Source organism: Chlorocebus sabaeus, chromosome 20 (assembly GCF_047675955.1).
Source record: "Chlorocebus sabaeus isolate Y175 chromosome 20, mChlSab1.0.hap1, whole genome shotgun sequence".
In the NCBI taxonomy this organism is placed as follows: domain Eukaryota; kingdom Metazoa; phylum Chordata; class Mammalia; order Primates; family Cercopithecidae; genus Chlorocebus; species Chlorocebus sabaeus.
Genome location: NC_132923.1, coordinates 92,325,212 through 92,343,415, shown reverse-complemented (window position 1 = coordinate 92,343,415; position 18,204 = coordinate 92,325,212). Strand labels below are relative to the sequence as shown.

The 18,204-nt window shown below is 50.9% G+C and overlaps 1 protein-coding gene across 3 annotated transcripts in view; it reads left to right on the top strand.

The window, feature by feature from the left end:
* The window catches only part of RNF220 (ring finger protein 220), a 247,230-nt gene that overhangs the window by 174,155 nt on the left and 54,871 nt on the right, over window positions 1-18,204 (top strand). The gene's annotated exons all lie outside the window — the stretch shown is intronic.

Here is an 18,204-nt window from a genome sequence, read left to right as displayed (position 1 = left end):
TCAGGGGATAGAGAGTTCTGTTCCACTCTGCACTTGTCAGGCTAGCGGTAGATCCACCTAGAGGACAATGTCCAATTTGGGAGAACAGACACTGATCAACAACTCTAATCACTCCCGTAGACCACAGACCCTGATAGTTTGCCAAGAATGACACGTGTCTATTGTTTAGCATCCCTGATCTTCACAAATGTCCTGAGAGTGGAATAACAACAGTAGCTAATATTTATTGAGTGCTCACAGTGTGTCCAACATTCTTTGTTCTGTTTTCCACGTAGAAAATCATGCAATCTTCAGGCCGAGTGCAGTGGCTCAAGCCTGTAATCCCAGCACTTTGGGAGGCCAAGGCGGGCAGATGACGAGGTCAGGAGATCGAGACCATCCTGGCTAATACGGTGAAACCCCGTCTCCACTAAAAATACAAAAGAACTAGCTGGGCGGGAGGCTGAGGCAGGGGAATCGCTTGAACCCAGGAGGCAGTGGTTGTAGTGAGCCGAGATCGCGCCACTGCACTCCAGCCTGGGCGACAGAGCGAGACTCCGTCTCGGAAAAAAAAAAAGAAAGAAAGAAAATCATGCAATCCTCGTAACAACCCAGAGATGGGTAGCCTAACTGCATATTTCAAATGAAGAAGCAGGCAGAGGGGCTTAAGTAACTTGACCAAGATCACACAGTCACTGAGCAGTAGGACCAAGACTCAGACCCAGACTACTGAGGAGTCTGAGCAAGGAAAGGATAGGGAGGCTTGATGGAAATCAACAAATCAACACTAGTTGCTTTAGTAAGTGCTGCAGTGCTAGATCTTAATCTCTCCCTGGACTTGGACCCCCAGTCTGAGCTTTGACACTTGAGTTCTGGCGCCATGGGGCCTAAGAACGGAGTGGCTCCATCACTGAGGCAAGCAACCTCTTACATTTGAGCCTGTTTGTCTATATGTAAAGGGCAAGAATGGGGAAAACTGTGTACTTAAAGCTATTTGCTAGGACTTTGGGACAGTTGGTTCTGGACACTCATCTGAGACAACCAGCTATTTGTGGATATCGTTTATTCTTTCTGCTCCTCTCCTCATACTGTGACTTCTGCTGACCTCCTCTGCTTAAGTAAGTCCCCACTGAGGTCCTGACCTATCTTTGGACCATGCCCTAAAGAAGTTGTTCCAGGCCAGGCATGGTGGCTGAAGCCTTTGGGAGGCCAAGGTGGGTAGATAGCTTGAGTCCAGGAGTTTGAGACCAGCCTGGGCAACATGGTGAGAATCCATCTCTATAAAAAATACCAAAAAATTAGCCAGGTGTGGTGGTGTGCGTCTGTAGTCCCACCTACTGGGAAGCGAAGGTGAGAGGATCACTTGAGCCTAGGAGGCGGAGGTTGCAGTGAGCCATGTCATGCCACTGCACTCCAGCCAGGGCAACAGAGCAAGACTCCGTCTCAAAAAAAAAAAGAATAAAAGTAAAACAAAGAAAGAAAGGAAGAAGAAATTGTTCCATGGAGAAGGTTGTCCCTTCATCTAGTGTTAGGATAAAGAAACTGAATCTCAAAAAGATGAAGAAACTTACTCAAATTCACGTTGCTATTACATAATGAAGCTGGGATTTTGAACCTTGGGCCTCCAACTCCAGATGCTGTGCTTTTTTCCCCTTTTCCCACCATGACAATGGAAAACGGGCCTAACATTCTCAGCGGAATAGAACTGGAGTGCCTGTGGGTCAGGATATTTGAAATCGGGTCATGTTGGAAATCATTGAATGGACTAGAAATGTTCAACTTAGAGAAAAGAAGACTCCAGGGGACATTATTGTTGTTTTTAGATTTCCAAAAGGCTATTGTGTGGGACAGAGATCAAACCTTTTTTGTCTGAGCCCAAGAGTTTAAACACAGACCAGTGGGTGGAACTTCCAGGGAAATAGATTTTAGCTCAAGCTGTGTGTGAACTTTCTAAACAGCCGAAGCTCCCCAGAGCAGCAAAGCCGCCCGAGGATGTCTGGAGCCTCCTGGCCTTGGAGGTGTTTGGGCAGGCCACCTATTAGGAAGACTGTGAAGACAGGCTAGACCATGAGACCCTTTGAGGCTTTATAGAGAACAGTCTGGGGTTCTGGGCTCCAATCCCAGCCTCTCCCAGCCTTCAGAGCTCTGGAAGCTGCTGAGCGCCACACCTGCCGCCTGACCTGCTCTGCTGGTTGTGTGTCCCTCCTTCCCAAAGCATCCTCCAGCTTCTCCATGAGACTGAGGAGTGAAGAGCAGCATGCCTAGGGCCTGTGTGCAGCAGGACCTCCATTTGCTGTGTGGCTGCCTTCTCCAGGCCTTGCTCTTCCCTTGATGTTGAATAGAGCTTCCTAGAGCAGGAAGTGGAGTCAAGGCCTGGCCCAGAGCCAGAGTCTGGTCCAGGGAAACTTCGTGGGAGAAAGGCTCATCTGTGCTTAAGAGCTGAGGTTTGGCCAAGCCTTGGCTGAGAAAGGGAGTGTCCTAAAGGACTGCCTGTCTGGTGCTAATTGGAGAAGGTTCATTTGATGACATCTTCATTAGGATTTTCCTCTCGTCATACGGACTCTACACCACACTCACACACATATATAACTATTGGAAAAACGATTTTAATACCCATGGCACATTGTCCTTGTGTGATATAAAATCCAATGACATGTGGCATTTGGAAAAGGTCACTTCTCCCATCAGGATTCATTAGCCTGTTTCAGCCTCTCCGCCTGCAGGATGGGTCCCAGCTGCTTGTCCCCTGCAGTGGGGCCAGTTGGACAGGTAGAGCCTGCAGGGACCCTCCCTGGAGAGCAAAGGGCCTCCCCAGGGTGCTGACCAGGGAATTCCTACTTTGGCCAAGCTCTTTCCCACACATGCCTGGGGAGTAGGGAAGGGTGGTCTCCAGAAAAAATGAGACCCCTGGCCAGGCAACCATGGCTTTCAGGTCTGCATGGGATACGGAAAGTCCGGACCAAACCCTCAGTGTTTTTCCTAAGACGATCATTCTTTGGCAGAGAGGGATATTTGAGGGACTCTGGAGAGAGAGCTGAGGGACACGGTGGATGCAAAGAGGTGGCAAAGGACATGAGGGAAGAAAGAGGCCTGGGGGGCAGGGGTGGGCAGGATCCTGGGCCTTCCTCTGGGGACCTGACTGGAACCTGGGATCTGCTGGTGTTCTCTATTCCTTCCTCTTTGGTAAAGCTAGGACTCAAGCCTGGTCTTCTTGCTCCATTCTCATGTTCTTTGTGTGCTCGGGTTTCATCTCTAGGTGTGAAGCAGCTGTGCCCACTAGCCAGGGCCATGGGAATGGGCATTATGTGTCAATGCTGGTGTTGGTGTGGCCAAGAGAAGGGCCCGCCAGCACCAGCATCTATGCCTGCCCGACTTTCCACATGCGGCCTGGCCAGCACTCACCCTGGGAAGTTACTTCCTTACCAGCTAAACGGAGCTGCTTCTCAGATCCTTGGGCTCTTGGTTTGTTTGATGGGAGTGACCAGATCACAGAAGAACTCTAGTTGCAGAGTGGAAGAACGAGGACAGTCAAAGGAAGAGAGAAGACTTTGAAAACACTAGAGCTGGAAACCAAGAAGCCAGTAAGCTTGGATGAGGGGAACGGGAAAGAGATGCACCCTAAGGCAAAGGCTGAGAAACTGGCAGCCCACAAAAGCGGGGGTCCTGCTCCTGAGCGGCAGTGTGGATTCACTCCCACACCCATGCACCCCTCTTATATGTCTGTTCTTGCCGTCCAGTATTTAAAGGATGGGAAAAGAAGGGCCCTCCAGCAAAGAAAATAACGAGTGCCCAGCGATGCAGGAAGAAACAGGGGACTGATGTGCCCAAGGCCCAGTAAAAAATTCAAGAAGAAGCGAGTGATGCCAGGCGCGGATCATTGAGTAATCCCAGCACCTTGGGAGGCCAAGGCAGGTGGATCACTTGAGGTGAGGAGTTTGAGACCAGCCTGGCCAATACGGTGAAACCCTGTCTCTACTAAAAATACAAAAATTAGCTGGGCATGGTGGTGGGTGCCTCTAATCCCAGCTACTCAGGAGGCTGAGGCAGGAGAATTGGTTGAATCCAGAAGGCAGAGATTGCAGTGAGCAAAGATTGCGTTACTGCACTCCAGCCTGGCCAACATAGCGAGACTATATCTCAGGAAAAAAAAAAAAAAGGCACTTTGGGAGGCCAAGGCGGGTGGATCACCTGAGGTCAGGAGTTCGAGACCAGCCTGGCCAACATGGTGAAACCCCATCTCTACTAAAAATACCAAAAATTAGCCAGATATAGTGGCAGGCGCCTGTAATCCCAGCTATTCAGGAGGCTGAGATAGGAGAATCGCTTGAACCTGGGAGGCGGAGGTTACAGTGAGTCTGGATCATGCCATTGCACTCCAGCCTGGGCAACAAGAGTGAAACTCCGTCTCAAAAGAAGAAGAAGAAGGGAGTGATCTACTGAGCTCAAGTCACTGCCCATGGAGTCCGATGAGGATTACTGAGACTTAACCATCAGAACTGGCAAAAAGGGAACCCTTGGCAATCCCAGGCAGAACACTTTCAAGAGAATATGGGAGGGGAAAAAGAGAGAATGATGAATATCAGTTTCTCTTTTGAGGAATTTTGCTCCCAGAAGCAGATATATATATACTTATACAAAGATTCATTATTCATGTGAGAAACATTTATTGAGGCCCTAATCTCTGCAGGTTCTGTGCTAGGCTCCATGTACCCAGAAATAAGCAGCACAGTCCTTGCCCTTGGCTGCTCACAGAGTAATCAGTGAATGAATGGGATGAAGCCTCACTTCTCCCACTGACAATTGTAGCTTCATTTTCATAGCTGTTCAAACAGAGATAAATCCCTGCCCTCTCTGTTTATGAAGTTCAGCATGTCCCAGCTTTTCTTTTTTTTTTTTTTTTTTTTTTTTTTTTTGAGGCGGAGTTTCGCTCTGTCGCCCAGGCTGGAGTGCAGTGGCCGAATCTCAGCTCACTGCAAGCTCCGCCTCCCGGGTTCACGCCATTCTCCTGCCTCAGCCTCCCGAGTAGCTGGGACTACAGGCGCCCGCCACCTCGCCCGGCTAGATTTTTGTATTTTTTAGTAGAGACGGGGTTTCACCGGGTTAGCCAGGATGGTCTTGATCTCCTGACCTCGTGATCCGCCCGTCTCGGCCTGTCCCAGCTTTTCTAACCTGTGCCTATTCCAAAGGTTTTGACCTATTGCCATACCATGTAGTCACACTGGATTCTAATTTTTGATTTAGAAAATGTGGTCATTACTGGATTATTTCAAGAATCAAAGCACATCAGTTCTGTGATGTGCCAAGTGCTCTATCAGTAGAAGACATTATTCAAAACTGGCTTAGACTAGAGAGGCAGGCTCAGCCACTTCTTTCATTGTGCATTCAGGGTAACCTGTACGTCCTTCCTTCCCAGCACCGATCTCCTTTCTTTTTAATGTGTTTTAAGGTGTGTGCCTCTCACTCCAAATTGTATCTGACACAGGGCCTGGCATGCAGTCTAATTTCTCAGTAAAGATTTATTGAATTTCTGAATGGATGGATAAATGGTGGGGGTATGGGCAGGTAGACAGCAAATTATGATTTAAGATAGAACAAAATGATAATTACCACCACTAACATTTATTGAGGACTTACTATATACAAACCCAATGCTAGTTCCTTTACATGCATTCTCTCACATTCTCACAGCTACACCATAGCATCATGTCTCTTCCAGATGAGGAAACAACCTCAGAGAGGTTAAATGACTTGCCCAAGACACCAAGGTCACCTGAAAACCTGGGAACTCCAACTCAAGCAGCCCAGGCTGCTCAACTTGACCTAGCCAGAGGGCTACAGGAAATGTCCTTTGGCCCTTGGATTGTCCTTCCTTTGGTTCACTCAATTCAGAACCCAGACAACTGGCCATGAACCCACCACTTATGTCTTCGCCCCTCCTTTATCAGGGCAGGTCAAGCTAGTCCAACCCTAGCAGCCGCTGGGAAGGAGCTGTCCAGAGCGTGGTTCATTCCTCTTTTACAGCCCTTGTCAAATTCCAAAGCAAGTCGTAAATTCATTAACCTCGTAGGGATTAAGCTGTACAGCTTACTTAGCACCATAAACAAGATCATTGGGATGTTGATTTTCCCCTTTTATTGCTTCACTCAGGAAAGCTTAGCTGGCTCCAGCTCTGGAAATAGGAGTTGGCTCCCCTGAAGGTTGTCAGGATGGTGGGGAGACCCTAGCTGGCTGTCCCTCAGTAGTTGCAAGTACTGGAACTTGGGGCTCGGGTATATGTAGCGCAATAATTGCTCCCCAAGCTTGTCTTGACACAGCCAGAAGTAACATTTCTTTTTGCTTTTTTTTGTTTGTTTTGTTTCTTTTGAGACTGAGTCTCACTCTGTCGCCCAGGCTGGAGTGCAGTGGCGCGGTCTGTGCTCACTGCAACCTCCACCTCCAGGGTTCAAGCGATTCTCCTGCCTCAGCCTCCCAAGTAGCTGGGATTACAGGTGCCTACCACCATGCCTGGCTACTTTTTGTATTTTTAGTAGAGACAGGGTTTCACCATGTTGGCCAGGCTGGTCTTGAACTCCTGATCTCAAGTGATCTGCCCACCTCAGCCTCCCAAAGTGCTGGGATTACAGGCGTGAGCCACCATGCCCAGCCCAGAAGTAGCATTTCTAATCTGGTTGCCTGAGCTGTCACCATGCATCCTGGGGAAAGGCAGAGGAGAGAAGCCCAAATGTCTACCCACCAGGTCACCTGGCTCTCCCGTCTCCTGAATCCCCAGCTCCTGGGGGTTTCCTAAAGCGCCTCTCGTCCCCAGGTCTGTTTAACCCATCTCTCTCTCCAGTAGACTAATGTCCCTCACGAGCAGGAACTGTTCCCTCTCCTAGCACTTGGGATCCCATTTCCTTATGTCCCTCTGAAGCCTGACTCCAGCAGCGATACTCCCTCCTGGAGCTCCAGCTCTCTTCCATACACCAAAAAGAAAAACACATGATAATCCTTATCCAGACCCTGTGCTTCCTGAGAACGCCAATCCCTCTCTTTCCTCCCTCCAACTTCTGGAACGGTGTCCATGCTTGACATCTGTCTGCACTGTTTCCCTCCCATCACTCCTTTAACCAGGCTGTTCCACCTAAGTCCTCACCTCTCTCTTGACCCTGCGTTTGCCAAGGTCAGCAACAATTTCAAACTGTCAAATCCAATAGATGCATTTCAGTCATGTGTTTGTGTGTCATCTCTTACTCAACAGATATTTAATGGGATCCTAGGGGCTGGTGACATAAGAGTAAGCAAAATAGAACAAAGCAGAGACTCCGAGAAGTTAAACATAGTACAGTGGCCATAAGCACAGCCTCCACCAGCCCACCTGGGTTCATACCTTGGCTCTGCTGTGTGACCTTGGGCAAGTTCCTTAACTTCTCTCTTTTTCTGATCTCTAAAATGGGATAATCATAGCACCGTTGGGAAGATTGTTGTGAGATTGTCTGACCTTGAGGTCACAGCATGGTACACAGTAGGTGCTCTGGCTATGTTTGGTTTAGGCAATTTGCCCAACATCATACACTGGCAAGCAGCAGACCAGGCTGTCAATCCAAATCTACCTGACTCCAAAACCTTCACTCTCTGTTGTCATCAGGCTGCCTCCCTGTTCTTCCTGCCTCCCACCTCTACCCCCATTGCCCTGTGCTATTTGGACTTTGCATAGGGTAGTTACCTGGAAAACATTTGTTTAATGTAATAATTTAATCAGTAGTTCTGTGTTTGGGGAGTCTAGGTGACCAGAATAGTTATTTAATGAGAAGAAATGAGGTGGTGGAGAGGGAGCTGTTTTGAAGAGAAGATAATTATTTCTGACTTAACATGTTTCACTGGAGGTGACAGTGGAGAGTCCAAATGGACATGTCCTTTGGGCAGTTGACAATTCAGTATGGGCTTTCAGGGGAGACATCAAATTGGAGGCAGGTTTGGGAGTCCTGGAAAGTTGACGTTCAAGAGGGTAAAAAGATAAATTCTTTAAGAGCAAAGAGCACAGGAGTGACAAGGTCCCTGCATCAGGTCAGTGGAAGAGACATGAGGGACAAGGTGAGGATAGACGGTGGCGTGGAAAGGAGGACAGGAGCGCCGGGGAAGAGCCCCAGATGCCTGAGGAGGGGGTCACAGCTCCAGGGACCCAAGGAACTACTGAGGATGATGCCAGGACAGCAACAAGAGCTCCATCCCAGACAGTGGGGAAGGAGATGAGGCGACAGGTGCAGGTTCTTGTTCTCGGAGGCAGACTAGAAGCAGAAGGAAGGAAGGAGATAGAGGAAGCGGCAAGGTCCAGGGAAGGGTTGGCCCTTTTAGGAGACAGTTGCACACAAAGAGGAGAAAGGACCACTCTCGCGGCAAAAATGCAAGAGCGAGAGGAATACCGCGAGGGGAGGGTCCCTACTGAGGATGGAGAGAAGTGACTCTGAGGGACAGTAGGCACTGGTTTTGGAGAAAAGACAAAAGTTCTGAAAATTGAGGGAAGATGGAAAATCAAGTGGAGGCAATGGATATTAAGCTGAAGAGAGGAGTGGCTAACTCCTTTTACATGGTGTTCCCAGTAACTGCATCATAACAATGATGATTAAAAGTTTATATATGAAATACTGTCCCCCTCCAGTCTCTACCAGCGACACCTCAACTGCCCTTGGATGGGTAGTTCATCCCTTAACAACATGGGCAAATTCCCCCCAATTCGCAGTTCCTTCTGTTGTTTTTAAAGTTGGTGTAGTTTGAAATTCCACTGTTGTATCTTCTTCTTTTTTTTTTCTGTTGAGACGGAGTCTTGCTCTGTCACCCAAGCTAGAGTGCAGTGGCGCGATCTTGGCTCACGGCAACCTCTGCCTCCCAGGTTCAAGTGATTCTCCTGCCTCAGCCTCCCTAGTAGCTGGGATTACAGGCACCCGCCACCACACCTGGCTAATTTTTATATCTTTAGTGGAGACAGAGTGTCGCCATGTTGGCCAGGCTGGTCTCAGACTCCTGACCTCAGGTGATCTGCCCACCTTAGCCTCCCAAATTGCTGGGATTACAGGCATGAGCCACTGTGCCCGGCCACTGTTGTATCTTCTTTAAGGCATTTTCCCCCTTCTCTTCATCACCTTGTGGCAAGGAGGGGGTGGCAAGGATGGGGAGCATTCCCACCCCCTCTGTGCTAGCCTCGGCTCCTTTGACAGGGAAGAGGGAGGGGGTGTGGAATGGTCTGTCTTGCCCTGCGGGCTGCTGTAGTCTAGCTCTTTGGTGGTATTAGTTTCCCTGGCCAACAGATGGGTATCAGGGTTCTCTGTAGGGCTGATTCTCTTCTAGGGCTCATGTGTTCAGATGACTTAACCTGCTTGAGCCTTTGTTTTCTCTTCTATAAAATGAGTAGCTCTGGCTTGGACCAGCCTTACAGGAGCAGCGTTAAGGATTAGACAAATGCGGCCGGGCGCGGTGGCTCAAGCCTGTAATCCCAGCACTTTGGGAGGCCGAGACGGGCGGATCACGAGGTCAGGAGATCGAGACCATCCTGGCTAACACAGTGGAACCCCGTCTCTACTAAAAAATACAAAAAACTAGCCGGGCGAGGTGGCGGGCGCCTGTAGTCCCAGCTACTCAGGAGGCTGAGGCAGGAGAATGGCGTAAACCCGGAAGGCGGAGCTTGCAGTGAGCCGAGATCCGGCCACTGCACTCCAGCCTGGGCGACAGAGCGAGACTCTGCCTCAAAAAAAAAAAAAAAAAAAAAAAGGATTAGACAAATGCTTGAAAAGCACCTTAGACACAGTGCTTGCTCTACAAATGAACTCCCATTACCAGATGCGTGCGTGAGATAGCTCGTGACATGAGTGTGCATTTGTGGCTATGTCCAGATGTGTGTGTGTACCTGTGTGTGCAAGGGAGAGTTATGTGTGGGCTGGGGATGGGGCACCCTTGTGAGTCAGCTATTGTGTGTGTCATTGCCTACCACTGACCCCGAGGCTGTAAATCCTGCCTCTATACGCGCTAGAGTGAATACTTTATAGCCCAAGGTCGGGCCCATGAATCATAAGCGGAGCTGGCAGGAAGCAATCAGGCAGGGCTGGGTGGAGCTGGGCAGGAGGAGGTCCCAGTATTTGGACCACTTGGAGAGGAGCCCTGGGCATATCCTGCAATCCTGGTCTCTGGGAGCCAGGCTGTTCCCAGCAGGACTGCAGCTTCCACGGAGGCTCGCTGGCAGGGAGCCCTTCTCTACTTGACCGCATCACTCCTGCTGGGGCTGCCAAGCGGCAGACCTGCCTTGCCAGGACAGGCCTGTCCTGCATCCCGGGCACCAGCACGGCCAGTAGGCAAGCTGCTCTTCAGGCCTTTCCCTTGGAGGCTTCGGAGTCCTCAGCCCAGCGCGCGCAGCCTGGTGGATGTGGAGCGGCCGCCCTCTCAGCCAGATGCTTTTATTTCTTCTTTGCCTTTCCAATCTGTCTTGGGGAAAGTGGCCCCAATAAGGCAGCCCTTTCACTCTGAAACCTTTTTATGACTCCAACCATAATTAACTCGAGTAATAAAATTTTTCAAATCCAAATAGATATAATTAACATTTAATGCCCCTGGTTGGTGCTGGTAGCTGGGCCCATTAAGAGCACGGTATTGATTGAGAAGGTGAGCCAGCTGGGCCAACTGCTGGGCCAGGGGACAGAGGTGGCTGGAGCTCAGGGCTGCCTGTGAGCAGGGCCCCAGCCCAGGTGTGAAGAGGGTGGCAGGTGACCACACCCCACCCCTACCTGGGGTTCAGGGAGTGACTACCCGGGCCGGGGTGAACTCCTTCCTGCCGTAGTTTCTGGTGACTCTCCCACCTTCGGACTCCGCCATCTCAGGCCTCTCCTGCCATGAAGTACTTCTCTGCCAACCCTCACCCTGCCTGTCATGGGCCTGAGGCCGGCCTCCTCTCCTAGAATTGATCAGGCTTCCCAGGGCAGGGCTGCATCTTCTCCCTGAGGGGCCCTCTGGTGCTGGGGCATGCCCCTTCCCACTGTTTCTCCTTTCTGACTTGCCCTGCTCAGCTGTGAGCTGCAGGGTGAACTCTAAACCCAGCTGGTCAGATGAGAAGCCATATCTGTCTTCTAGACATGACTTACACCTTCCACCAAACTTCACTTTCCCCAGGAAGCTGTACAGTGAGACAGTGCCAGAAGCATTCATTTGAATCCCAACCTTCGATTTCCCAGCTGTGCAACCTTTGGCAAGTCGCCGTGCTTCCCTGAGCCCCAGAGTTCTTACCTGTGAAATAGGGATAACAAGACTATCCACCTCCTAAAGGTGGAGTCATGACAGTCTTGACCTCACTTAGGTTTCACAGGATTCCCAGGTCGTAGGAATTACTGTCTCCATTTTACATGGAAAAACTGGCTTAAAGAGGCAAAACCCTCATCCCCTGTGTCTTATATTTCTCTGTCTCTATCAATAGTTAATATATATTTTAAACAACACCTAAGCTGGGACTACAAAGAATATGATTCCTTGACTCCGTGTGCTCGTGGTCTGGGGGTATAAGGCAGGGAGAAGGGGTGCACACAATCAGCTGGTTTAAGTTAAGGCTGCACGGGAGGTGAGAAGGCTCTGGGCCCTATGCAAATTAAGATGCAAAACGCTATAGGAAAAATGGGTGAAGGTCATGGGCCCAAGGCAAAGCCAGATATGGGGACAGAGGCACTGCCAGGGATGGACAGAGCACAGCAGGGCTGATGTGTGTGGCTCCGTGGCAGTGCGGATGCTGGCCCAGGTATAGTCTTCAGAGAAGGCATTTTCTGTGATGATCCCTGAGCCAGGGAGCAGGCTGGTACCAAGATTCACAGGTGTGGTTTAGGACATCCCAGCTCATTCACTCAGCATGTTAGAAGGACCAGCCTTCCAGGCAATCACTCACATGAGGCCCTTTGGTGAGCTGGGCAGCCCAGGCCCTGCTGGGCAAGGAAAGTCCAGGGAGGCGCTGAAATCCTTCCTGCGTCCAACTTTGCTGCTACTGTGTGTCCTTGCTCCCAAGCTTATGGTCCTGTGCTCTCTATGGTCTGAGTATTCTCCATCCGTCAAGGGGCTTCCTCTCAGTGGTACTTTCCCAGCCTGCAGGAGCCCCATGCTTCCTCAGAGCTCTCACGGTTCAACAGTGGCCTTATATGTAGGGCCCTGAATACATCCTGCTTTAGGCTAGGTCTTGCATTGAACTAAACTTGGGTGAGTCTCTGCTGTGTCCGGTGCCCCCTCCCCGGAGTGTTTGCCCCTGCAGACTCTGTTCTTTCAGCCCAGCTCCATGCCCAGTGCTGTTACTCAGGAGGCCATGGGGAGTGGATGCTGCTGATACCAGAAATGATGAGTAGGAAGCGGGGGGCTGGGGAGGATTCATTCACCTTCCACTCATTCATTCATTTGACGTCACTCACTGTGCCAGGCCCTGCTGAAGAAATAGACAAGTAAAAGTGTAATCACAATTAGGGAAGTCTTGGGGGCTGGAGGGCACACAGTCTAGCCAGACTCTTCTAATAGTACTGCCTCCTAGAAGAGTTAACCTTGAAGCTGAGCCCTGGAAGATAGTTTTCCAGGCAGAGGGAACAACATGGTTTTTGTTTTGTTTTGCTTTTTGGTTTTTCTTTGAGATGGAGTTTCGCTCTTATCACCCAGGCTGGAGTGCAGTGGCACAACCTCAGCTCACTGCAACCTCCGCCTCCTGGGTTCAAGCGATTCTCCTGCCTCAGCCTCCCAAGTAACTGGGATTACAGGCGCCCGCCACCACACCCAGCTAATTTTTGTATTTTTGGTAGAGACAAGGTTTCACCATGTTGGCCAGGTAGGTCTCGAACTCCTGACCTCAGATGATCCGCCCACCTCGGCCTCCCAAAGTGCTGGGATTACAGGCATGAGCCACCGCACCCGGCCAGGAACAACATGTTTAAAGGCCCATTTGAGAAACCAAAAGAATTCAGTGGGACCAGGACAGTGGTGTGCAAGGTGAGAGGCAGCAAGAGAGGAGGCTGGCAAGTCACCCATGGTCCACGCACAATGCCCTTGCAGGCCTTGCTAAGGAATCTAAGCCCTTTCAAGTCCCAGAGCCATTATGCACTTGCAGTGGGACTTCAGGTATCTTTTGCTTGACTTCTCTGAGTCTCGGTTTTATTCTTATTAAGTGAGGTCAGTAATTCCAGCTATATCTGCCATGTCTAAGGATGCAGCTGCTTTGTGCTGGGCCAGTCCCTGGCTTATTAGGGTGTGGTTAGAGGCATGGCCAGAGCGTGTCCTTCTGCAAAGGAATATTCTAGTCACAAGCCACAATTTCCTGTCTAAATATGGAGGGGACAACAACATGGTCTCTTAGTCCTCCCAGCTCCGAAACGCCCGCAGAAAGAAGGCCCATGGGAGGCCCCACTGACCTTTAGAGCCTGGACCCTCTCACTCCTCTGTCCTCCTCCTCCAGCCACACTAGCCCTGCTGGGCTGCCTCTTGGCCTTTGTCTTAATTTTCACTCCACTCTTCCTTCTCTTGCCATCTGACACTCCAGACTTCTCTCCTCCAGGACGCCCTCTCCACCTCCGAGCCCTGACTTACTCCTCCTTACTCCTCCTCCTTACTCCTCACGTCAGGCTCACAGTAGTATCTTAGGTACTCAAGCCATCCGCCATCCTGTGAGCTTCTGAGCCTGGGCTTCACTCCTTCCTCCACACCCCCAGAGTACTGGCCCACAATCTTTGAGTGTGTTCCAGGACTACGTTTGGAAGAGGATATGATAAAAATGAAAGGAATGAGAGAAGAAGGAAGGGAGAAACAGACCAACAGACAGAGGGAGAGAGGGCGGAGAGAAGGCGCTGCCTCGAGCCGACCCAGCCTCAGTCGTGGTATACTTCCCCGAATTCCTTCCTGCAGCCCCGCTCTGTGCTTAGAACCAAGAGCTAGGAGAGCAAGGGAGCCTGGGACTGGCACCTTTCAGCTAGGGGGAGCTGGTGGTGGCAGGGCAGAGAGGCCCATTGCGCAGCTGGTAACAGGCTGTGCCTGGCCAGGCCTCCCAGCTGCCCCTCTGTCTCAGGCCCTTATTGCACACAACATCCAGCCCAACCCCCTACGCAGCTGCCTTCCTTATGACACAGGCCTGTGTTGTCCTGCTGGCCACTGACCACTGTGCCTGGGGAAGGGCCAGGCCTTCCTGGAAGGAGGAACTTGAGAGCCTGTGGGCAAAGCCTCCCCCAGGCTCCCAGATTGGCAGCCCAGGCCCCCTGCACTCGCAGGCCCTTAGCTGCTCTGTGATTCCCCACCCAGGGCAGGAAGGCATGCTGAGAGCCACTCTGCAAGTCCCTGTGCTTCAGGTGGTGCACCCTCCTCTCACCCATTTGTTAAAGCAAGGGGGAGGTGAGTATTGTCATCCTCAGTCTCTAGGTGGGGAAAAGAAGAGTCAGATGGGTTACACCATTTGCCCAAAGACAGATGGCTAGCCATGCTTCCAGGTGCTTTCAAGACCAGGTTTTCCTGATGCCAAAGCTCATGTTCTGCCCTCCCAGGCTCCTTGCCTAACTCCTGTTCCCTATGTCAGCCCAGCCCTGGCCCTGGCATTCTGCCTATGATGGAGCCACAAGGATAGGACGCAGGGAGTGGGAGTAGAGGGGGATGCCATGTGGAGAGAAATGAGGATACAAGCTTGAGGAGAGAGGAAGGTGTTTTTGATGGGGGGATGGGCCCAGAGCTGCCATGGTGTCTCTACCTTTCTCTTTTGGTCACAGAAGCCCAGTAGGCAGCACAGAACAGATCCAGGAGCAGACTGTACCCAACCTTCTCTCCCAACACAGACCCAAGCCTGAGCCAGCCCACAGGGACCCACCAGTTTGTTTGGCAAAGCCCTATTCCCTGTACCATCCCGTGCCCTAGACTGCAGAGGGCAGGAAGAGATGAGACTCACTGTCCTATCACAGTCCTGAGAAGGATTACTTTGACCAGATGTTTTCAGTGTAGGAGTCAGAACACAGCATTGGACTATTAGGAGCCCAAAGTTTCATTTTTAAGCTTTCTACCAACGTGACCTCAGTCAAGTTTTACCTTTCCCTATCTAAAGAAATGTTTCATATCTAAAGTGCTAAATATCACAAGATATCAATAATAATAACAGGCCAGGGGTGGTGCCTCATGCCTGTAATCCCAGCATTTTGGGAGGCCAAGGCAGGAGGATCACTGGAGCCCAAGAGCTGAAGACCAGCCTGGGCAACATTATGAGAGCCTATCTCTACAAAAAATAAAAACTACCTGAGCATGGTGGCACAAACCTGTATCCCAGCTCCTCAGGAGGCTGAGGTAAGATGATCATTTGAGCTCGAGAGTTCGAGGGTTCAGTGAGCTAGGATCGCTACTGCACTCCAGCCTGGGTGACAGAGTGAGACCCTGTCTCAAAAAATTTTTTAAATGATATAAAATAAAATAATTGCACTCTTACTTAAAAATCACAAAATATGAGACTTAAAAGGGATAAACTCTTGGCCGGGCATGGTGGCTTATGCTTATAATCCCAGCACTTTCGAGGCATAGGTGGATCATTTGAGGTCAGGAGTTTGAGACCAGCCTGGCCAACATGGCAAAACCCTGTCTCTACTAAAAATACAAAAATTAGCCAGGCATGGTGGTGGACACCTGTAATCCCAGCTACTTGGGAGGCTGAGGCAGGAGAATCACTTGAGCCTGGGAGGCAGAGGTTGCAGTAAGCTGAGATGACGCCACTGCACTCCAGCCTGGGCAGCAGAGTGAGACCCCATCTCAAAAAAAAAAAAAAGGGATAAACTCTTAAAGTCCAGTTTGAATAACCTACCACCCCTGCAGGAATCCGCTTCTGCACTACCCAGCAGGGCCAGGCAGCGGACAGAAAAAGGAAGGTGAAAGACCCCCAAGAGAAACTTTGATTTGAAAAGAAAAGCCCTGGAAGGCACTTTGCCTGCCCCCCTCCCTCCTTGTTACTTCATTCCTTCCTCCTCCCTTCGCTCCCTCCATCCTACCCCCTTCACCTGCACTTGGGGCTGGGCTAATGGACATGCTTCCTCCCAGCCTTCCCCACATCCCAGGAAATGGAGCCCATCAGGCAGAGCAGAGCCACATGGGGTAAGGCAGGGACAGAACTCCTTTCCCCGACAGAAATGGCCTTACAGGGAGAGTCTGGGGAATGCCTATTCTCAACTAGACTGCCAAATTGCTCTTTTCCTTTGTCTGGGGCAATCCCTGAGCTCCCTTGCTGAGTCCTCTAAGAGCCTGATCCAGGCATGTGTCCCCACACCCTAATACCCCACTGCCCTGGCTCAGGCTGGTATCCAGAAGAAAGTATGGTAGAGGACTAGGAAGGTTGTCGAGAGGCTAAGGGGGCGTTCGGTCTTGGGCAGGACTGAAGCAATCAACAGCCCGTTGGGAACTGGGGTTAATTGGGGAATTTGGATTGGACTGGATTGAAGTTTAGGGCTTGGGCTAGGAGGTAGGGCTGGGTTGGCTCAAAGTACTGGGGTTAGGTTTAGGTTCAGAGCTTCTCTAGAAACTGCCCAACTCATGCTGGTCTAGCTAAGCTCATCTCCAGAAAAAAAGAGGGGCTCTACCCTTGGCCTCTGATTCGGGGCCTTATTTAAAGACATAGGAGTGAGGGTGAAGATGGGCTTTGGAGGACAGCAGAGCCAGTGCCTCCCCACTATGGGGCTGTTTAGTTAGGACCTTGCTACTCAAAGAGCATCCACAGACCTGCAGCACTGGTTTCACCTAGGAGCTTGGTAGAAATGCAAAATCTTGGATCCACGCTAGAGCTGCTGAATCAGACTCTGTGTTTTAGATTAACCTCCAAGTGTTCCACGCACACTTAAAGTGTGAGAAGCCTGGTGAAGGCTCTGCCTGAAGGAAGGCCTGAGGTAGGAGTGGGAGGCCAAGGGGCACCCAGCACCTCAACCGGCTCCGGGGCCCCTGCCTAACACCCCCTCCCAGTGCTGGAGCCACAGCGACACCTACTGGCCACAGGCACCTAGATCACCTCCTCCAGGGCGCCCAAGCCCTGTGGTCCATCTGGCCCAGCCTGTCCTGCACCCTGAAGCTGGCATTCCTGAGTTCTGGGAATCTGGCTCCCTGGGACAGTCTAGCGGAGCAGGTACAGGATGGGCCAGGACTCAGTGCAGAGCAGGGCTGTGTGCAGACTGGGGCTCTGCGGCCTCAGTGTGAAGAAGGCAGGATCAGTAAGCAGGTGTTTTCTCAGGGGCATGATGCTCAGGTCACATCCCCAGCCCTAGCGTTCTCCCCAGGCTCAGCAGTACTGAGCATGTGTTTGTCTGCTCTCTTCACTGAAACCCTCAGCCAGAATGGACAGGGTACAGCTTCCCATTTCAACCAGCATCGAGCAGATGCCCTGTGAGGAGCAAAGATTTTATTTATTTATTTATTTTTTTTTTTGAGACAGGGTCTTGCTCTGTCGCCCAGGCTGGAGTGCAGTGGCGCAATCTCGGCTCATTGCAAGCTCCACCTCCCGGGTTCATGCCATTCTCCTGCCTCAGCCTCCCAAGTAGCTGGGACTACAGACGCCCACCACTACGCCTGGCTAATTTTTCTGTATTTTTAGTAGAGACAGGGTTTCGCCATGTTAGTCAGGATGGTCTCGATCTCCTGACCTCGTGATCGGCCCGTCTCGGCCTCCCAAAGTGCTGGGATTACAGGCGTGAGCCACCGCGCCCGGCCAAGGAGCAAAGATTTTTGAACCTCTGTCTACATGACTCTTCCTGGAAATGGACTTTTAGGAAGGACAACAACTAAAAAGCAACTCAAGGAAGGGGAGCAGGTAGGATATTTCCACTGTGGTGGTTGCTGGAGACTCCCATAAAAGAATTCTAAGTCAAAAGGGGAGACTGAGGCCAAAGGGCAGAGAAGTAAAAAGATAGAGAAGGGGCTGGGTGCGGTGGCTCATCCCTGTAATGCCAGCACTTTGGGAGGCTGAGGCGGGTGGATCACCTGAGGTCAGGAGACCAGCCTGGCCAATATGGTGAAACCTTGTCTCTACTAAAAATACAATAATTACCTGGGTGTGGTGACAGGCACCTGTAATCCCAGCTACTCGGGAGGCTGAGGCAGGAGAATCGCTTGAACTCGGGAGGCAGAGGTTGTAGTGAGCCATCATGCCATTGCACTCCAACCTGGGGGACAAAAGCAAGACTCTGTCTCAAAACAAACAAACAAACAAACAAACAGTACAGTGCTTTGCACAGAGTAAGCATTTGATTAGTG